The sequence below is a fragment of the Equus przewalskii genome, chromosome 16 (assembly GCF_037783145.1).
Source record: "Equus przewalskii isolate Varuska chromosome 16, EquPr2, whole genome shotgun sequence".
NCBI lineage: Eukaryota > Metazoa > Chordata > Mammalia > Perissodactyla > Equidae > Equus > Equus przewalskii.
The window spans coordinates 8,314,441-8,337,458 of record NC_091846.1 but is presented as its reverse complement, the minus strand read 5'-3'; the positions used below and the strand labels follow the sequence as shown (position 1 = coordinate 8,337,458).

At 39.2% G+C, this 23,018-nt stretch overlaps 1 protein-coding gene across 10 annotated transcripts in view; it reads right to left on the bottom strand.

Annotated features, from left to right (window-relative positions):
* The window catches only part of MTUS2 (microtubule associated scaffold protein 2), a 559,616-nt gene that overhangs the window by 531,120 nt on the left and 5,478 nt on the right, over positions 1-23,018 (bottom strand). For 9 of the 10 annotated variants that reach the window (XM_070577872.1, XM_070577884.1, XM_070577882.1 and 6 more), the window contains exon 2: positions 9,413-9,485. The exons of the other annotated variant lie outside the window; for it this stretch is intronic. The gene's annotated coding sequence lies outside the window, so the exon portion shown is untranslated. The remainder of the gene's footprint in view (positions 1-9,412; positions 9,486-23,018) is intronic. 10 annotated transcript variants of the gene reach the window in all.

The window sequence follows — 23,018 nt, the reverse complement described above, 5'->3', positions numbered from 1 at the left end:
AGAAGTTGAGCTGGATCTTGTAAAAGAACGCTCAAAGGTAAAGAGGAGAGAGCAAACGACATTCTGGACAGAAGAACATGGTGACTGAACAGGTAGCAGCAACATGAGGCGTGTTCAGAGAAGCAACAGGGAAACGTGGCTGCAGCAAAGGGCTCGGAGAGGAAACCAGTGAGAGGGAAATCGGGAGGAGCTTTTGCCAACAGAACCAGCACAGATGGCGCCCACGAGGCCGGGCAAGGGGTTGTCTGAGCTTGCTCTCATCCTATCAGTCTGTGCCCCTGGCCGATGGTGGTGCTACCGCTGAGCTGCCTTTCCGCTTCCTCTAAGGACTCTGTATTATGTGCGCCTGTTTGCCTATTCTATTTGTGTTGAGTTTGCTGTTTGCTACAGCTGTTTGCTTGTAGCATATTCCTCTGTGGCTCCAGACCAACTGGGCTTCTGTGAACTTCTGCTGTGCATTTGCCTGTTCAGCTTTCCAAACAAGCTGATATTCAAGTCGATGACTTTCTGGCCTCTCCCATTTAGAGAGTCAGGTGTCTTATTTTTACTGACCTAACTCTTTGAATCTTTGAAATGACTTTCATAAACTCTGGCAGCACATTTTCCATTTAGCTAACTGTGAAAGTACAAAAGGAGTATTTGGAAAACAAATAAAGTGCTACTATCTCCAGGAATAGATGCATTTATGCACTCATGCATTCATGCAACAAATGTATATTAATTGTGTACTGTTATAGGGTCTGTGCTAGACACGAGAGATACATTAGTAATGTTCTCCAAAACATGCTAAGCAGTAATCAAAAAAATTTATCTTACGGATTAATTAAGAAAAACAAGCCTGGGGGCCAGCCCGATGGCGCAGCGGTTAAGTTCGCACGTTCCGCTCTGGTGGCCCAGGGTTTGCTGGTTCGGATCCCAGGTGGGGACATGGCACCACTTGGCACACCACGCTGTGGTAGGCGTCCCACATATAAAGTAGAGGAAGATGGGCATGGATGTTAGCTCAAAGCCAGCCTTTCTCAGGAAAAAGAGGAGGATTAGCAGCAGTTAGCTCAGCGCTAATCTTCCTCAAAAAAAAAAAAGAAAAAAGAAAAACAAGCTTATTATTTAAAAAAAAAGAAAGGCATGCAGAAAAACCATCATCCTACCTCCCACCTAGCTCTCTAACCCCTTTTGTTCAAAATCATCTTTCTTCTATCTTTATGGGCACACTTGATTTTGGATCTTGTGAAATTTTCCAGTGAATATGAGCAATATAGGCTATCCATCCAGACCAGAGGTTTCTCAACTTTGGCACTACTGACATTTTTGGTCAGAAAAGTCTTCATGGAAGACTGTCCTATGCATTATAGAATGATGAGCAGCATCTCTGGCCTCTACCCATTAGATGCCAATAGGACTTCCCCAGTTATGACAACCAAAAACGTCTCCAGATACTGCCAAACACCCCCAGGAGCGACTGCAAAATCAACCCCGTTGAGATCTAGACCATTTAGGCCAAAAATGTTCTTTCATCAGTAGCAGAAGGACTGAAGGGGAAGGAAGGGCCAGAATATCGTAAAAAGGTAATTAATAGGGAAGCTTACTGGAAGACTCTTCTAATTTAATTTTCTTTTAAACCCAACAATCACACCCCCCTTGGTACTGAAAATATTTCCAAGATATTAGTCTCTTTTCCTGCCACACTAGGTACCATTAACTAAGTATAATTTAATTCTTTTGACTACTATAGTTCTTATAGTATCTAAAATTATTTTTCAATACAGCAGTTATTGTCATATAGTACTACAGATATAGAACACCAATAGGAAACCAATACTGACTGACCCCCAAACATACTAACCGTAAGTGGCTGAGGAAGGATGGAGCCAAGGGGGCCTGGGAGTCCCCCCTCTGTGCTTCTCCTGTAACATTCCTTTAAACCATTCTTTTAAAATTATTTAGATACTGGGCCATCCCATTAGACTGTAAATTCTTGGAAAAAATAAACCAAATTTTATCACTTTTATGTTCTTAGCATCTTGCATAGTAAGTATCACCAAGCAGGCATTCCATAAATACTTACACACCTAAACTGAAAAAGGAGTATGTACCAGGAAATACAGAGAAAATACAGAAACATGGAGTGAGGGAAGGGCCCCATATTTCTGCTAAGGGATCTGGGTGTTATCACATAACATGGAGTGGCCAGATAACATGAAGGCTAAGCCCAGCAGAGGCCGAAGGCCCAGCTGAGTGCTCACTCTGTCATATAAGCAATCTAGCTACGCTCCTCCCTCCCACTCTCCTCCCAAGGCCATGCTTTGCAGACAATGGACACTGGATGCTGGAGCTATACTAGGCCCAGCCGGCATGAGAAAGCCTAACTCCAAAGCAGCACCGATCCTCGCAGTGTACCCCAGCAAGAGATGGGCCTGGCAGGTATTGAAAAAGCCAAGGATGACAGGAAGTACAGAAAGATGATAACAGGACAGTTACGGGTGGAGGAATTAGGCCTCGTAGGGAAGGAAAGGAGGCCTGCCTGGCAAAACCACCCGACCAGCTCCTCATCAATTCCCCAGCGTCTGCCAGAGCAATGACAAGAGCGAAGACACAGTATCAACAAGGAAGAGAACGGCAAAATCAAAAGAAGTCTTAAAAGTCTCGAAAGTTATCTTTAATGTCCTCTGAGATCAAATCTAGGCCTGACATCCCTCTGAGCACTTCTCTTGACCCCTTCATGGCAGTGCATCCTTCTGCCTTTTCCGTTGGACCACTCACTCTCCCTCGCCCCTCTCAGAGCTCCTCTGCTCCCTTGTCCCTTCCCTCTGAGAGGCAAAAGTGTAGATTTTCACCCTCATCCCCACCTTCTCCTTTGCACTAGATCTGACGAAGGAAACCAAAGTGTCACCAAAATGTTCGAGTAATAGTGATTTTATGTGCAGAAGCTCCGTGAACGGTTGTTCATGCCTATTTCGATATATTCCCACTTCACAAAGACAGTTACCTTTGGTGATTGTCCAGCATGATTCTCTTGCCATCCTACAGAACAGTGCAATGGCTCAACCAGGATCTAAGAAAGACAAGAAGTCTTCCACGCCATCCCCATCTTAAACAATGAGAACCACAAACCATGAATCCAGCCCTCTGTGCTTTGCTCAGAGAATGTTTTCATTTGCCAAATATTTACTGAGCACCATTATGTGTAAGGCATCTTGTCAAATAACACTGAGAGTGAATGAGGCACAGATCACACCACTGACAAAACACAGTGTCCAGTAAGGAAAGAACACGCGTTCATACCTAACTAGAGTATAAAGGAGAAGGAGGTACCGCACACTCAGTACTGAGGAAGTGCTACAGGGTGGGGAGCTTCACAGACTATCGTTTTTATTATGTCTGCCTTTCAGGAAGACGATGAGTCCTAATCCTCTTCTCCTATTAAAATTCACCGGTTTTGTTAAGCGTGCATTTTCTTAATAAATGAAGACTGCTTTGTTTTCTGAACACATAACAAGAACTGCTTCTGCATGAAGTGGAACAAAACATGAGTTCTTCTGACAAGCACGTTATTAAAAATCCACCAGAAGTGGCATATTATTTGCACACTTATAATAGTGTGTGGAGATTAACCTGCCCAGATAATTTAATTTCTTCTAAAGGGAAAAAAAAAAACAAAACTAAAATATTTAAAGGACACATACAGATTTTGACTTGATGGACTCAGAAGTGCGTTCTTCTGGGTTGATGTTAAAACGCTCGAGTGAACTGAAATGCATCTTAGAACTTATAACTAGCCAAGTGCTTCCAATCTAATTCTTTCATGCATTTTAGCTACTGCAGAGAATTACTATTCCTTTAAATTAAACTCTGAAGAGGAAGCTGCCCTGGATTGGTAGACCTCAAAAACTTACTTTAGATTTCCCGAAGGTCTTCCCTCACGTGGCTTCCACGGTGGCGTCCACATTTAAGAATGTTGGTTCATTAGCAAACTAGTTCAGATTGGTGCAGTTATGTAAATGCCTCAACATGCTCTCTGGTGCCAAATCATAACTCAAGCAGCCTCACTCTCTCTTAGGACTCTCTTTAATATGTCTTATTCTGAGGGAGGAATTAAAAAAAAACTAAATATACGTGAAAAAAAAAGTTTAGCAAGTCTAGAAATGTCAACTTCTTGAAGGAGACTTTTAAACATGGCCTTCTTTGGAAGGGAAAAGCAACATTTCCTTTGTGCCAGGCACTGTGACATTACTGAGTGCTCCCCCTGGTCACCTCACTGGATGCTTACAGAACCACAGGACAGGTGCAATCCTATTTTAAGGTAAGGAAACTGTAAGCCAGGTCACACACTGCAAGATGCCAGAGCCAAGACATGACCCCAAGTGTCACCAAATTCCACATTGTCCTTCACCACGGTTTGCTGATAATCCGTTTCGTCCTGAGTGACAAAGACAACAAGTCGTCTATGTAAAACAGCATAAAGAGGAACGCAATTTGTCAGGGACTCTTCTGCAAAGCCAGTGCTTCCACTGAGTGAGTTATATGCCTGGAATAAAAGATTTTTCTCTTTCTAGTTTCTTAAAGGAAGTAAGTCTTGCCTTAATCTGTCGATGTGTCTCTGCTGCAGAAAGAGCAAGAGAAGGACTACATGAATCTTCTTGTTTTCCTCCAATTGAGGTGAAAGAAAAAAGATTCCACTTCCCAGAGCCACAAGCTTCCAAGGCACCTCGTTCATTCTATAAACATTCACTGAAGGCCCACGTGTGTCAGGCATTCACTTGTCGAGGCACCAGGAAAACAGCAGTGAATAAACAGGCAGGATGCCAGGCCTCGTGGAGTTTACATTCTAGTGACAAGCTGGACACCAGGAGCAAGATCAGAAAATGCTGCAGACCCTGGTTCCTGCCCCCACTGCCAAGGCTGCTCCCCGCTCGACACAGGCCGACAACTGCTTCCGAAAAGGCCATTCTTCCCATGCCAGCATCTAAAGGGGAGAACCCCACCTTAGCAGCCAAACACTAGACACACACAGCATTTTTAAAAATCAAGATGCTAAGTACAATGAATAATAACTATAAAAACAGGATGAAAAATTAAATACAAAATCCTTTTCAGGCAAAAGCCAATCTTACAAAGCCATTGTTAAAAAGCCATTTAACTCATTCTCCTATCGATGAACAGAACCAAGCTAACCCTTCAAAAGAAAAACTAGAAATGGATCTCCAACTGATCTCTCTATGCAAAGTCCCATGCTTCTGCCCCAGGAAATCACTGCCAACGGGCTGATGTCAGCTCAGGTTCTCAGCGTCTCTAAAAGGAGAGGAGGGGGAAATTCACATTGTGCTAAAAATGTGCAAGTTGAAGCAATAACTCATAAAAGAGTTGAATAATAACCCATTCATGTTTAATTCTTCTGTAATTTCTGTGATAATTTTGAATCCGATGAACTCATTTGACATAATGTGAGTATCACAGGAACTTTTCCAGGATCCCCACTGTAATTCATCATTAACTGGACGTGTGTTCAAACATGACATGGTTTCCTGCTATCTGCCTCTAAAAGCAGGAGTGAAGCCATTTCGTTTGCCTACTGGCGTGCTTACCCATTTAATTACCAAAGATGACACGGAGCCAGTGTGATCCAGGCCCCTGTGTGTGTGCCCCAATGACCTAGTTTAATAAAATCTGGCCCCACTTCAAACAAAGCACAGATTTAATTCCTAGCTAGAGAGGCTGGATAACAGTGTGTACCTAAGAGCACAGGACAGCAGTACATGGAAAACCACGCAGTCTTACGCACCATTTAAAAACAGACAACAAAGCAGCCTACGTGATTTCTATCATCTTAACGGGATTGTTCATGTGACATTCATTGACTCTGCCTCCCCTCACCCCCAACAACCAGTTTCCTAAAATTCTGGGCTCTGGATCTATGGATTTAAATATTAAAATGTGGTTGGCCTCTTCTTCTCCCATGTTTTCTGCCTAAGGAAAAGATGGATTAGGGAAAAGATTAACCTCACCTTTCCTGAATAATGGACTCTGAGTCACTGGTGCTTCTAATCTATTCCTGAGGATAATTTTAAAGCAGAAAATAAGACACACATACTGATAAGTTTCTTCACATACTCAAAATCCGAGCATATCTCAGTCCTATTTGACATTTAGATATTTCAGAATCACAAGACCTTCTCCAGCAGAACTTAAAAAAAAAAAACAACATAGTCTAAAAAAATCTCTAAGGTCTCTAGAAAACAAATTGTAAGCGACAATTCCCTCATATCTCATTATATGGTGCAAATTTATTTCTAGGATTCCTCTGGCCTTGTTCAGGTGGTGCCCTCTAATGACAGAATTACCTGCTCAATTTTAAAGCCGTTCTGTCTATGAAGCTATATTATGGGGTAATGAGACAGGCTAGTCTGAAAGGCATAGTTGAGAAACGAAAAAGACTTTTAGAAGTAGATCTGATCCAGTGTCCAAGGGGGTAGTAATGCCTAGCGGTTAAGGGCATGGCCAGCTGCAAGCCCCACTCCACCCTTCACCACTGACAAGCTGGAAAACGAGGGTGATGGAGCACCTGCCTCATGGGGTGTTTGAGGAGCAGTGAGATGATGAGTTATCAGCTCAGCACAGCACGGAAGCAAGGGAGCACTCACTCTATGGTAGAGATCATCCGCATCTCAACATTGGAAAGTCATCCCATTCCATTAAGCATTAAGTACATGGCACTATATACTTCATCTAACAACCTCCACCATATGATAATCCACTAACTTCCCTTTTAACAAGCTACTCTTTATGTCCGAATGTCTCTTGCTGCAGAGTATGTACATCTTTACATAATCAGCATAAAGGATCTCATTAAAAATAATTGAGACAATTATTTGGATCATCTAGTGATAAAATATTTCAATCCAAAAATTATCACTAATGACAATGAGAATGCTAGATTGCTGTTAAATATGATTGTTTCATTTGAACACTTATTAAGGTAGTATTTTCACAAATATTTTCTACTGGCAAACATCATTTCCCCTAATGAAAAGTAAGGAAAAAACAGAACATAAAATTATTAACTCAATATCACAGGGGCCAAAATTTAGACCCAAAACGTCTTCATATTCTCACTCTTTCCTTGTTATTCCAAAGGCAAAGGGGAAAAAAATCAGACACAATATCCACAAAGTGAAACAGACAGCTAAGCAATTATCCAGCGAGGAAATTGATTTATATAAGCCTCCCTAATCCTCTTTCCTCTTTTCCTTCTGCCCCCTTAACTCATTTTTAAAAAATCCACATCATTTCTTTCTTTGAAACATAGAGCCCATATGTGTGGCAGGGGCGAGAGAGATTTCAGATGTAAATAACACCAGGGCCTTTTCCCCTAAATCACATAAATGGCTCTCTTAATTGATCATGTGTCCCTCTACTTTTGTATTCAGAGTATCAAATGTCCCACTAAACACACACACACACTCACACAAACACACACACACACACACACACTGAAGAAAGAAATGTGGACTATGAGCAGGGGTATGGGAAATAAACATCTCAACATCCACTGGAATTATAACTACTCTCTGAGGTCTCCTTTTTGTTATTTTTAAGGTAAAGTGGTATCCTCTAGGGGATGATGGATGGATAAATGATACAATAAGAAAAGCAGCTTAGTGTTCCACAAAGAGGAGCCCTTGGAATTTCCCTCTAATCAGTTCTGTCACCAACACCCAAGGAAGCAAAAGCTTTTTCCCAGGTCCTATATTTTGTGTCTACGGCCTGGCATCTTTTGCATCTCCCATTTCCTTCCTTCATCAGTCAACAGTGTCACAGTGGCAGCTGCCACCCCTCCACCACAGCCACCCCAACTACCACCACCATCCTGACCACCCCCACAGCCACCACCACCTCCACCCCAACCCCACCTCCATGATGACCACCAACACCATCTATCTGTACTGCGTTTGTTTCCATCTTGTTCTTTTTCCTCAATAACACATCATTTATCAGTCACATTCTCCACCTGCAGCCCTATCTCTGGCCCAGTATATCTCTCTTACCTTGTATTTGTCACCAATATCTGCCCATTAACAACAACATAACAGCTTTTTGTCTTACAGGAAGATTAATTACAAAAATTCATAAGTAGGGAAGAGACATTCATTACAAACACACTCAACACTTTGAAAGCAACTCCCTTTGGGGAAAAACGTCAAGTTTAAATAGTTTTGAGAACAAGAACATCATAGATGTGGCAATCCACAGAGTAAAGCCAACTTCAATAGTGTTGGGAACCGGAAAGGACACACTGAGTGTCTCTGCGTGGCAGGAACTCATTCACAAAGTTACTTTCAAACAGTTTAGATTTTCCTTTCCTAGTTTTACCCCGTAAAGCTCAGGCTACCCCTTCTGGCCTCCAAACCTACAGAAGCTACTGTCCCTCTGATAAGTTCATTTCATGCAAGCCAAGTGTCCAGTCAAAGCCATCCCCCAAACTATTATTTTTATCCTTTGTCCTCAATGACCAGAACTTAATAAAAAGTCTCCCTTCCTTAGAGTCTGTCCCGAGTTGAATCCCAACAAAGCAAAGCTAGCCTGGCAGCTGTGCAGGGCACCAATCACACGATTAGCATCTCTACTATTTTTAAAATTGTTTGTATTTTTATGACAAGTTTGATGATTTAAAAATGGGTAATTTATTTACATTATAATTTCCCAGTATATGGCAATAAAGTGTATTGTTCTACAAGTCAGTGTAGTCTGACAATTTTCCATCAGATGGAAGTAAAATGTCTGTGGAAGGGATGCCTTTGTCTAACTTGCACAAAATGCCATATGGGCTAGCAGCAGCTCTCATAAAAGCTTCTCTCAAACGTTTTAGACTTTCTGCGGTCTTGGCTGTTCTCTAAAGAGTCTACTCTCAGTTTAATAAACTCTGTTTGTACTGCATTAAAATACCCCCTGCCCGCCCGATCTGGTCTTTTTCTGTCAATAACTTGAGTTATCAAGCACATCCTCTACTCAAGCAAGCCCCTAAATACTACTTGTCCTATTCTGTCAATTGATATTACTAAATACATGTTAACAAGAACACGATAACCTTTTGTTGCAGTAAAAGGTTAATTACCACTAGGAAAGAGATGTCCACTATAGACACACTCCACAAATATAAAATCATTAACAAAACAAGTTGCTTAAACTTGAGTTTCAGTCAATGTCTGAATACATTCCTCACATTTTAAAGAAAGCAAAAATTAAATTAAGCTCTCATGTGAGAATTCATTTTAATTTGCTTGTTTCATTAATAATAATTACAAAAAATTACCACCAGCTATTTATGTTGAGTACCAGAAAGTGTTACACACTTTGTGAGGCAATTATGGACCCAAGTCAAATGGAAGAATAAGAATAGAGATCCACATAAGCTCACCTGGACCCCCAGAAAACAAGTTTTACTGCCATTGGTGACAATTTGCCCTAGTTGACAATCCAGGTGTGGAAACCTTAAAAACAAAAAGATATAGGAAAATTTAGAAGAAAGTAGAAAGATTCAGGAAAGCATACACAGCAATTTCATTATAATTCTACTTCTCACCGAAAAATAAAGTTAAGTTCAGGGGTTCTCCAATCAAGGCAGTAATTTTACCACAAATAAACTCTTCATAATTGAAGTTTTTTCATAAACTCACCATTTTTCCATTGGCTGTGTCTAGAATTTTAGAGATACTTATTTTCAGATTAATCCTCAATGGATTACCTGACTTCAATTTTCTTTCCATCTTAATCCCTCAAGTAGGTAATGATGTGAAAACTGATTCTTAAATACACCATATAAATGAAGTATCTTAAGGAGTTACGACTTGGCTTTTATCAGGGTAGGAATACCTCTGATACACAAATAATTATGTCTATTTAATAGATCTTAATTTGCTTAAATTGCACCAAATTTATACTCTGTTATGCTTATTTTCTTCTAATTCAGAAGAAATCAAAATCCAGAGGAACTATGAATCCTACAATATTAACAATATTAATATTAATTAAATTCTTAATAAAATTGTATTTCAAAATAAATCAGCAAAAATTACTTTCCTCTCTAAATTGTCAAGCAAGATTAGCAGTTAGGTGACAGAAAAGATGCAAATTTTCCTCCTAAATGCTACTGTAATAGATACCACAGAATGCCTTCTATTATTAGATTGAGCTATATAAAATTGCTGATACCCAACCATTTTTTACCTACAAAAATGACAATCTCATCATTTTTCCAAACAAGAAAATAGACAGGATTGGAAAACCCAATGATTATGAAACAATTAAATCTCCAAAACTGCCATTGCTCAGCACATGTCATTTATCTGAGCAGCATCAGTGTTTGGGCATTAACTGTCTCCATTCCAACCCAACATATCTTCATGGTACCTAAAAGATAACTGAACCGCCTCCAGCATTTGGAAGGGCTTGAGAGGATCTTTTCAATTCTTTCTTCCCACCCAGTCCCTATTTACTGCCAACTCCCTCTCAGCTTCCTCCCTACAACATTAAGAGTCTTTTCCAAGACCATAAATGTGACAGAGAGAAAAGCTAAGGTCTGAAAGGCGAAAAAGTGAGAGCAAGAATGCAGATTCAGGGAAGGCTGAAGGGAAAGCATGTCAAATGAGTGAGGAAAAAATGCACGGGGGCTAGTCAAATGAAGGAACAAGATGCAAGGGAAAGAAAGCAGAAGGGCTGCCAGTACTTACATGGTGGGGGAGCATCACACCACACTAAGAAATTAAACAGGTCCAAGTCCAGATGGAATGAAGGGAACGTTTACTTCTGTCTAATGATATATTTAGTTACTCATCTATCTTAGGACCTACCCCAATCACCACTCCCACTCCACCCCACCACCGCTATGAACACCACCACCAGCACAACAAACACCACCTCAACAACCCCACCACTATCGATGTAGCGTGGGGCATGCGCAGCACTACTGGAACTAAAAACCAACAGAAGAGAGACCATGTGAGTATTCTAGGTATAAAAATTTACATGTTCACAAGACATGATCTCTTCTGAGATGGAATAGGAAGAGCTTAAACAATTTTCCCTCCTGCCAGGAAACCTATTAAATGAGCAGCCTACCTTAAATTGTTCTGTTTTGTTTTGTGCATGAACAAGCAGTCAGTTGCAAAATAAACTTTTTGATCTCTTTTTAGTACCATTCATCTATTTCTCAAAAATTAATTATCAAAGAGAAGACACAGGGTCAAAATCAGCATTCTGACTATGCACAGTGGTGACTTTGCAAAGTCCAAGTTGATATGCTGGGTGAAACCTATTGTTTTGTTCATATCCAATCAGAATTTTAAAACAACATAGGACCATGAGAGGAAACACAAGGAGAGAAAATCCAGCATTCAGAGGCACTCTCCATTGTTCCAGCAGCAAAGATACTTAAAAGAGAGATAGTATGATCTAATGTGGACCACCATAATGTTGAAGGTAAAGGCATTAATGATGGCAATAGCTGAATGATAGCACTAATAGTAATAGCAAAAGGAAACCATTATTATCATAATAAGTATGGCTACAGATAAAGAGCTGCTACAAATATAACAGCGCTGAATTAACAGACCAGTTGGAATTGCACCGCCCATTGAGAGAGTTAGAAAGCATCTTTGTGTTAACAAAGCAACTGCAGTAAGAGTGTAAAGTTAAGGAGTGCTGGTTAAGGCATTTGAAGACTATATACACATGTTTGGAAGCAGTCAGTTACCAACTAAATGAGGCCATCCTGTGAAGAGCCAGAGGCTGCCTGAGAACCAGCTGGTCAGCCTTATACAGAGGAGCCCTAGGCCACCGGTAATTATCACTGCGATGTGAGCAGGGCCTATAGAACCTCAACCAGGCAGCAGAACATGGAAACAGAAGAGGCAGGAGGAGTGGGTATCACCTAATGCCCCGGAGTCCTCTAGAGAAGAGCTGACGAAGTGAACTGTCCACACACTAGCATGCACACCTGGAACAGGTGGCTGCACAGTAATCACTGAGGGAACTTGTTAAACATAAGAGATTTCTGGGCACTACCCTGAAACTTATTCTTGAATTTCAAGAATTTATATTTTCAAAAGCCTCCCCTGGGTACTTGTGGAGCACAGCCCCATTGAAGAACCAGTGCTAGGGCAATATATGGAAACTACCCGAGAAGGAGTCTCTCAGTTCGCCAGGAGCTTGAGCTGCATCAAGGCATGTTACACACAGTAGTTTACTTAATCTTCATAGCACCACTGAGTAGATTTCAATACCTCAGTTTTACAGAAGAGAATACTGAAGGGGAGGTCTGAAAGGTCAAGTAACTTACCCAAGATGCTAAAGCAAAAAAGAACAAATCTAACCTCGTGACTTCCTTCTTAAAGCTCTTTGGGAGGTGCCCATCGCCTAATATGGAATATATTCTAAACTCCTTTGCAGACACCCTCCAAAAACATGGCCCCCAACTCTAACTCAGCCAGCTCCTTCACACACCCATTCACATCCACGCTCCAGTCAAAGTAAACTTCTAAACAATTTCCTGGGGCAGTACTATTTCAAGCCTCCCTGACTTTGCCTTTGCTCTTGTCTCCTCCTGGAATGCCTCATGTTCCAAGATGGAGCTCAACCCTTACCTCTTTATGAAGCCTCTCCTGCCCACCACTGACCCTTACCCGGGTAGAACTGACTACTTCCTTTGATGGGTCCTGCGGTATTTAGAATAAAATAACACTTTACTTCTCTCCAGTGTTACATGTCTGATCATAGAAATAGACTACTTAACTTTTGAGAATAGGTAAGTGTTTAAAGACTAAATACAGTGCTGGAGTCAAAGCCAGAATCTGAAGATGGATCCAACTCAGAACCACTATGCCATCTCTAGAAGACTTGAATCCAATTTTATAAAAATAGCTACATTGCTATCAATACAGTAGCCACTTAGTGACTTGTGGCTACTGAACACTTGATGTGGCTAATCCAAAGGGAAATGTGCTATACGTGTAAAATTTTGTTGTTGTTAGTGCCACGGAGTCATTAGTGCCATTGACTCAATTCTGATTCCTAGCAACCCTGTGTACAGAAGAACAGAACCCTGCCTGGTCTTTTTGCACCATCCTCTCACCTTCCTGGAGTATATCAGACAACGCTCCGCTGCTACTCACAGGGTTTTCATGGCCAATTTTTTTGGAAGTAGGTGGTCAGGTCCTTCTTCCTAGTCTGTCTTCGTCTGGAAGCTCTGCTGAAACCTGTCCACCATGGGTGACCTGCTGGTATTTGAAATACTGGTGGCATAGCTTTCAGCATCACAGCAACACACAGCTGCCACAGCATGCTATGCGACAGATGGTGGTGTGGTACCCTGACCGGGAAACCAACCTGGGTCACTTCGGTGAGAGTGCTGACTCTTAACCACTGGACCACCAGGTCTAGTGTAAAATACACACCTGATTTTGAATATTCATTATGAAAAAAGAATGTAAAATATTTCAACATGTTAAATAATATTGGATATATTAGGTTAAATAAAATACATTAAAATTAATTCCATCTGTTTCCTTTTGCCTTTTTAACGTGGCTACCAAAAAACTTAAAATTACATTGTGGCCCGCACTGTATTTCTATGGACAGTGTTACTCTACAAAGTACAGCCTTTCTCTTCCTTACTAATAAATCTGTTTAGATGATGTTAACTTTTCCTAATGATTACAGAGGCACGGACATCAAGACTACACTGCAGTGTTATACAGCACTGCCCTGCTGGACATACAGAGTTTGCTCCTACATGAAAAGCTCACGGAACATTGCTTTCAGAGCTCCACCAACTCACTGGAGTTCTTCTCTGCTACCAGCTCTGGGTACTTCACAGGTAAGTACCAACTTTCCTAAGGTTTCTAATCTTCTGTTCTAGACATCTCACTGAATTGTGAGGCAACAGACCTCTAGGGAAAAGCAGGGCCAGGACTGGGATGAGGCAAAGCACTTGCCTCAGGCACGAAATTTAAGAGGAACCAAAAACTCTGCAATCAAGATGAATAAATTTTTAAATAAAAGCTTTACTGATATGTAATTCATATACCATAAAATTTACCATTTTAAAAGAATGCCATTCAGTAGTTTTAATATATTCACAAGCAACCACTGACATTATCAAATTCCAGAACATTTTCACTACCCTCCAAAGAAACCTCATTCCCATTAGCAGATATTCCACCATCCTCTCTACGCCCAGCCCCTGGCAACCACTAATCTATTTTGTCTCTATGAATTTGCCTCTTCTGGATATTTGATATAAATGGAATCATACAATATGTAGCCTTTTGTGTCTGGCTTCTTTCACTTAAACGTGTTTTCAAAGTTCACCCATGTTGTACCACGAATCAATACTTCATTCCTTTCTATGGGTGAATAATATTCTACTGTATGAATATGCCATGTTTTGTTTTTCCATTTGTTGATGGACATTTGAATTGTGTCTAGTTTTTGCCTATGTACACATTGGTGTACAAGTTTTTATGTGGGTATGTTTTCAATTCTCTTGGGTCTATACTTAGGAACGGAATTGCTGGTCATATTGTTAGCTCTATGTTTATAATTTGAGTAAAAAGCAACTGTTTTCCAAAGCAGCTGCACCATTTCCCAGTCCCACCAGCAATGTATCAGGGTTCCAATGTCTCCACATCTTCACCAACACTTGTTAGAGTCTCTAAGTTTTATGTTAGCCGTTCTTAGTGGGTGTGTAGCGATCTCATTGTGCTTTTGATTTCTATCTAATAACTAATGATGTTGACCAAATTTTCATATGCTTATTGGTCATTAGTAAACCTTATTTGAAGATATCCCAACTCAAATCCTTTGCTCAAGTTTTACTTGGGTTATTCATCTTTATATTGTTGAGTTTCAACCATTCTTAATATATTTTGGATACAAGTTCCTTATTAGATACATGATTTGCAAAAATTTGCTCTCCTTCTGTGGGTTGTCTTTTCTCTTTTCTTGACGGTTCCCTAAAGCACAAAAGTTTTTAATTTTTATGAAGCCCAATTTATCCATGTTTTCTCTAGTCACTTGTGCTTTTGGTATCATATCTAAGAAACCATTGCTTAATCCCAGATCATGAAGATTTACTTCTTTGTTTTCTTCTAAGAGTCTTTTTGTTTTAGCTCTTACATTTAAGCCAACAATCCATTTTCAGTTAACTTTTTTGCATGTGGATATCCTGTTATTCCAGCACCATCTGTTAAAAAGACTTCTTTCCCCATTGAATTGTCTTGTCACCCTTGTTAAAAATCAATGATCATAAACATAAGGGTTTATTTCTGGACTCTCAATTTTATATCACTGATAAGGCTATACTCACACAAGTACCACACTGTCTTTGTCACTATAGCTTTGTAGCAAGTTTTGAAATCAGGAAGTGAGAGTCCTTTAACTTTGTTCTGCTTCTTTAGGATTGCTTTGGCTCTTCTGGGTCCCTTACATGTCCATATGAATTTTTAGGATCAGTTTGTCAACTTCTGAAAAAAAGGCAGCTGGAATTTTGATAGGGATTGCATTGAGTCTGTAGATCAATTTGGGGAGCACTGCTAGCTTAACAATATAGTCTTCCAATCCATAAATATGGAATGTCTTTCCACTTATTTAGGTTATCTTTAACTTCTTTCAGGGATGTGTTGTAGTTTTTGGTGTACAAGTCTTGCATGTCTTTTGTTAAATTTATTCCTAAATATTTTAGTATTTTCTTTTTTGATGCTACTGTAAATGGAATTTTATTTCATTTTCAAATTGTTCACTGCAAGTGTAGAAAATTGTTTTTTGTTTACTGATTCTGTATACTGCAACCTTGCTGAACCTGTTTATTAGTTCTTACAGTTTGGGGGTGAAGGGGGTGTAGTCCTTAGGATTTTCTATACAAGATCACGTCATCTGAAAACAGAGATAATTTGAGCTCTTCCTTTCCAATCTGGATGCCTTTTATTTCTTTTTCTTGCCTAACTTCCCTGGTTAGAACCTCCAGTCCAACGTTGAATAAATGTGACAAGATCAGACATCCTTGCCTTGTTCCTTATCTTGGGGGGAAAGCATTCAGTGTTTCACCATTTAGTATGACTTCAGTTGTGGGAGTTTTGTGGATGTTCTTCATCAGGTTAAGGAAGCTTCCTTCTATTTCTAGTTTTGTGAGTGTTTTTATCATGAAGCTCTGTTGGAACTCATCATGTGCTTTTTCTGTGTCTATTGAGATGGCGGTGATTTTTGTACTCTATTCTATTAATATGATGTATTACATTAATTTTCATATATTAAGCCAGTTTTGCATTCCTCAGATAAATCCCACCTACTCATGGTGTACACACCTTTCTGTATGTTGCTGGTGGTTTGCCACTATTTTGTTGCAGATTTTTGCATCTGTATTCATAAGGAATATTGGTCTGTACTTTCTTCTGTGATGTCTGTCTGGTTTTGGTATCAAAGTAATACTAGCCTCAAAGAGTCAGGTGGGAAATGTTCCAACCTTTTCCCTTTTCTAGAAGAGATTGTGCTAAATTGCTGTTAATTATTCTTTAAACGTTTAGTATAACATACCAGTGAAGCCACCTGACCCTGTGTTTTTTTTTGTGGGAATTTTGATTACTAATTCAATCTCTTTACTTGTAAAAGGTCACTTCAGATTTTCTATTTCTTCTTGAGTCAGCTGGGTAGTCTGTCTTCCTAGGAATTTTTCCATTTTATCTAGGGTTATTTAATTTGTTGACATAAAATTATTCATAATATTCCCTTATGATCCTTTTTACTTCTCTAAGGTGGGTGGTGATGCTCCCTCCTTCATTCCTGATTTTAGCGATTGAGCCTTCCCTCTTTTTCTATTGTTCAGTCAGCTAAAGGTTTGCCAATTTTATTCATCTTTCCAAAGGACCAATTTTTCGTTTCATTGATTTTCTCTATTGTATTTCTATTCTCTATTTATTTCTGCTCCAGTCTTTATTATTTCCTTTCTTCTGTTGCTTTGGGTTTAGTTTGCTCTTCTTTTTCTACTTTCTTAAGGTGAAAGCTTAGCTTATTAATTGTGATCTTCCTTCTTTTGTTAATATAGGCATTCACAGCTATAAATTTCTCTCTAAGCATTGTTTACTGGCATCCCATAAGTTTTAGTATGTTTTTGTTTTCTTTCACCTCAAAGTATTTTCTAATTTCCCTTGTGATTTCTTCTTTGACCCATTGGTTATTTAAGAATGTGTTGTTTAATTTCTACATTCTGTGAATTTCTGTAATTTCCTTCTGCTATTGATTTCTCATATCACCCCACTGTAGTCAGAAAACATACTTCGCATGATTTCAGTGCTTTTAAATTCACTGAAACTTGTTCTATGGTCTCATACATGTTCCATGGCCTAATATATTCTATTCTGAACAATTTTCTATGAGCACTTGAGAACAACATATATCCTGCTGTGGTTGGGTGAAGTGTTCTTTCGACGTCTGTTAGTTCTAGCTGGTTTATAGTGTTGTTCAGGTCTTCTATTTCCTTGTTGAATTTCTGCCTAGTTTCAATCTGTTATTGAAAGCAGGATATTGAAATCTCTAACTATTATTGTTGAATTCTTTTTCTCCCTTCAATTCAGTCAGTTTTTGCTTCATGTATTTTGGGGATCTGTTATTAGATGTTTGTAATGGTTACATCTTCCTGATGGATTGACCTTTTTATCAATATTTCATGACCTTCTTTATCTCTTGTATTAACTTTTTATTTAAAATCTATTTTGTCCAATATTAGTATAGCCACTCCCAGCTCCCTTTTGGTCACTGTTTGCATGGTATATCTTATTTTATCCTTTTACTTTCAAACTATTTGTGTTTGACTATAAAAAGTGTCTATTGTAAAAAGCATATAATCAGATCATGTTTATTTAATTCATTCTGCCAACCTCTGCCTTTTTATTGGAGGCTTTAGTCCACTTACATTTGATATAATTACTGGTAGGATTTACATCTGCCATTTTACTGTGTTTTCTACATGTCTTGTGTCTTCTTGTTCCTCTATTCTTCTATTACTACCTTATTTTGTGTTAAATAGATATTTTCTGTATACGGTTTTAAGGCTCTTGTTGTTTATCATTTTTTTTTTTTTAGTCATTTTCTTAGTTTCTACTGTCTTTTACATTTACCTAAGTAGTTGCCTTTACTGGTACTCTATTTCTTCCATGGATGTGAGTTATTGTCTAGTGTCCTTTCATTACAACCTGAAAGACTCCCTTTAATATTTCTTATAGGTCAGGTCTGCTAGTGACAAATTCTCTGTTTTGTTTTTCTGAGAAGTCTTAATTTTTGTTTCTATTTTGAAGGACAGTTTTGTTGGATATAGAACTCTTGATTGGATGGTCATTCTTTCAGCACTTTGAGGACATCATCCTACTACCTTCTGGCCTCCATGATTTCCCATAAGAAGTCAGATATTGATCTTGTTGAGGATCCACTGTACATAATTCACTTCTCTTTTGCTGCTTTCTTTGTTTTGACTTTCAACAGCTTGACTGTTGTGTGTCTGGTGTAGATCTCTGCGTTTATCCTACTTGGAATGCATCAAATTTCTTGGATGTGCAAACCAATGTTTTAAATGAAATTTGCCAAGTTTGGGGCCATTGTTTCTCCAAGTATTCTTTCTGTCCCTTTCTTTCTCTCTTCTCCTTCTGGGACTTCCATTATGCATATGTTGGTACTCATGATGAATAGTCTGAGGTTCTGTTCATTTTTCTTTATTCTTTTGGCTTTCTGTTCCTCAAATTTACATAATTTCAATGATCTACTTTCAAGTTCACCGATTCTTTCTTCTGCCAATTCAAATCTGCTGTTGAGCCCCCTTTAGATTTTTTTCATTTCAGTTATTGTACTTTTCAACTCCAGAGTTTCTATTTTTTTATAATTTCTATCTCTTTATTGATATTCTCTATTTGGTGAAATATCATTCTCTTACTTTCCTTTAACTCTTTAAACACAATTTCACTCTGAACACATTATAATTGCTGACTTAAAACATTTGTCTAATAAGTCTAATATCTAGACTTTCTCAGGGACACATTGTTTTTTTGTTTTTCACTGTGAAGGGATCATACTTTCCTTCTTCTTTGTGTGTGTGTCATAATTTTCTTTATCATCTCCAGCCACTTAAATCTCTGTTCAATATGCATTAGTAAGTCAGCTAATGATGGGACAGGGATTTCCTTAAATGCTTTGAACAATATGTCTCACTGCCTTGGCTGAGGGGCTCTGTACATGTACTAACACAGGCTTCCTGTGCTCTGATAGGCAGTCTACAACTCCGCCTTAGCCTTTTCCTCCTGCTTTTATAGAGCCTGAATGTCAGCCAGAGGTGATAGATTAGGGCCTTCTCAAGTCTTTCCTGGGCATATGCACAGACCTGCACACGCACATAGGCCTTCTAGAGTCTAAGGAATATGTCAAAGCTTTCCAAGCCTTCTATGGATATCTCCTTTCCCACTTATTCCTTTTAATTTTTTTGGTCAACCTCTTAGTAATCCAGAGCAGTGCAGTCACCTCAGGCAGCTGTGACGTTAAACAATTGCTACCGATTATTTTTAACAAATGCCCTATGGCTGTTTACACAGAACAAGGTCTCAGTCAGGTGAAATAAAAACAAGCTCTGAGAATGGAGCTTTTTGGAGAGCTGCCAGACAGATCATACAGTGACAATTTTCTGAGCATGAGGCACTTGATGAGTTGTGAACCTGTTCTCTCCCTTCCAGTAACTTTTAGTTTACAAGGCTACCATGGTACCAGGAAAGGTCGATGGGAATAAGTTTAAATGCCACAAAATTCACTGTTCTTACCAAGATTCAGTCTTTTATCTTGAATAAACACTCCTCAGATTGTTGCAAGTCTTTGGTTAATTTCCAGACTTCTAAAGTAAATTTTTTAAATTTTTGCCCCACTCAGTGAAATTTTGTTCTCCCTGTTGTTTTAGAGAAGAGGATTTACAGAATGTCCATATTTTAACATTTGAGATGTGGTTCCAAGACAAGTGATGTTTTTCCAAAATAAAAATTAACATGAAAAAAATCCATGATGAACAAAATATCAAAATTTTGAATTAAGACGTGATCAGTAAGAGTGTCATGTCATGCCTTATTGGAGACTGACACAAAAGAAAATAAATACCCTGTATTTTTAGAATTTTTGATGTTTTTATTTCTTAAAACCACATCAAAATATTATTTATTTTTATTGGCCAGTTTTTTTGGTTGCCCTTCAATTTTGTGCCTGGGCAAGGGACTGACTAATATCTTTCTAGTCCCAACCCTGGAAAAGGGTGATTTTCGGATCACATCTCCAATTTTTGTTTTTTGGTGAGGAAGATTGGCTCTGCGCTAACACCTGTGCAAATCTTCCTCTATTTTATATGTGGGATGCCTCCACTGCATGGTGTGATGAGCGGTGTGGAGGTCCACACCCAGGATCCAAACTGTGAACCCTGGGCTGCCGAAGCAGAGCACACAAACTTAACCACTACGCCACCAGGCCGGCCCCCCACTTCTTTTTTTTTTTTTTTTTAATTCTCCAAACTGAGATATTAGTTCTGACTCACATTCATACTTCATTACAATATCTCGGGCTGTTGTCAAAATGATAATCCTAAAATCTAGTAGAAAAATTTCAGTATGAAGTCTGGGGGTAGAGGACAAAGTAGTTATATTAACCTAACTTCTTAAAATTGCTAGTAGAGGCAGATTGGCTCACTCAGTAAAAAACTCATTACTAGCTGCCAGTTAAATTAATATAAAGTAGATTTTAAAAAAAAATACTTGCTAGAATCTTTAGGAAATTAAATGCAATGTTTGGTATGTTTGCCTTACAAACTTCCTAAGACGCTACACAACTCCAACAGAAAATGCATCTAGCTTAGAAATATCAATTTCAGCCAAAATTATTCTGTTGTATGATTTTAGTTCTCAAATTGGCTTCCCCTGAAAATAAACTGATAGAAATATACAAATTAAGGACAAAAATATGGTTGGCTTCATATGTGGTAACATTTCCAACCTGAGAAGAATATTACTTGTGTGTAGAGAAAGACTGCCCATCTTAAACTATTTTGAGCGAGTAATTTCAAACAGCTTAATACAAAAACAATTCTGGATGATTTGAGATTACTTCTTCTATACTGTCATTTAACACAGATAGTGTTCATATTAAGTTTTTAGGTTAGTACTTTCCAGTAACACCTGGTGAAGTGTGAAAATTTACCTTCCCTATTAAGTGTTCATTATTTGTGTCTGTTTTATTGTCATCCCTTGCAATCCTTGGCCCTATATTCCATGCTTTCTCCACTGTGCTTCTGACAAGCACTTAAAATCACTATATCAATATTAGCCTGTTTCTGGACAAATTTATTGGCTTTATTAAAGTCTTTATAGAAGCTAAAACACTATGTTGACTTTTCATTTCTGCAGGTGAGTCAAAGTTCCCAAAGTCAATATCAACCTGTCATTAATATTGGCTTCGCCCTAATCATATACACTGCTGACTTACCTTTAATGACTGTGTGTACATGCTGTTTTGTTTTTCTAAGGTAACTGAAACTACTGGTTCAAGGGGTCTGTAGGTGCACAAAGTGGGGCAAACCTATAAGGAGAAGTCTTGAGGGATCATACAGCCTATCCTCTCTGAGACAGGAGAAGTACACCTGCCTGAGAGACAACCATCAATCTTATGAAAGAAAAAATCACTCAACAAATCGAGTTAACAATCCTTTCTCATTCTAGCTAGTCTAAACTCTGGTAATAAAACACAGAAATAGGATATAAGAAAAGAAATCAAAATAATCATTATATGATATGATTATCTACCTAGAAAATTCAAGGGAAATAACCAAAAAAGATTAGAATTGATGAGCTTGAAAAGTGCCTAGTTACACAACTATATCTTAAACTCAATAGCTTTCTATATATCAATTATTGGTTCTATTTATGCCACAGTCTGAATGTTTGTACCTCCCCAAAATTCATATGCTGAAAACCCAACACCCAGGTGATGGTCCTAGGAGGTAGGGCCTTTGAGAGGTGATTAGGTCATGAAGGCAGAACCCTCACGAATGGGATTAGAACCTTTATAAAAACAGGCCCCAGAGAGTTTGCTTGCCCCTTCCACCAAGTGAGGACACAGCAAGGAGGCATAATCTGTGAACCAGAAAGCAGGCCCTTACCAAATATCGAATCTGCTGGCACCATGATCCTGGACTTCCCAGCCTCCAGAACTGTGAGAATAAATATCTGTTGTTTATAAGCCACCCAGTCTGTCATATTTTGTTATAGCAGCCCAAAAGGACTAAGACAACATAATATAACCAATATGTATAATATATATAATCAATTGATTATATAACCAATTAGAAGAGGGTCCATTCACAAAAGCTAAAGAAGAGTATAAAATACCCAGTAATAACTTAAATTCTCCCATTGGTCAAACACGGTAAGGCATGTGGAGAAGCCTGCAAAGTGAGAGACCATACAAAGCAATGACAGGCACGGGGAAGAGGTAAGAACGCCAATCTCCTACATACGCCACCTGCTCGTGTGCTCATTGGGGCTGCAATGTGCTCCCACCTGCCAGAACAATCCAAAGAACCTTAGCCTATATGGAAGATTTTTTCCTTTGTGCGAGGAATAAAAATGGTTATAAGCTAATGGCTTGAAAAAGTAAACAGCTATCCATCCCTGTCCCACACCCCTGTTCCCCAGTGCACCCCGGAAGGCTAGGCCTTTCCAGCAGCAGACAGTTCCTGGCTGCTGCTCCCCACTGGCTTCTCCACCTTTTCCACTGAGGGACCCATGACAGCCTGCTGCCAGGTCGGCACATGTATTTTCTGGTTACTACATGTGAGGCGACCATCTGAGCCTACAGGAGCCTCGTCAGCCAATGAGCAATTTCACCTCCTCAAACCCTAACTAACCCCAGATGATTTTAGGCCCCAGGGTTCTCTCTGCCTCAGTTTCACCTTAGAAGTTTTT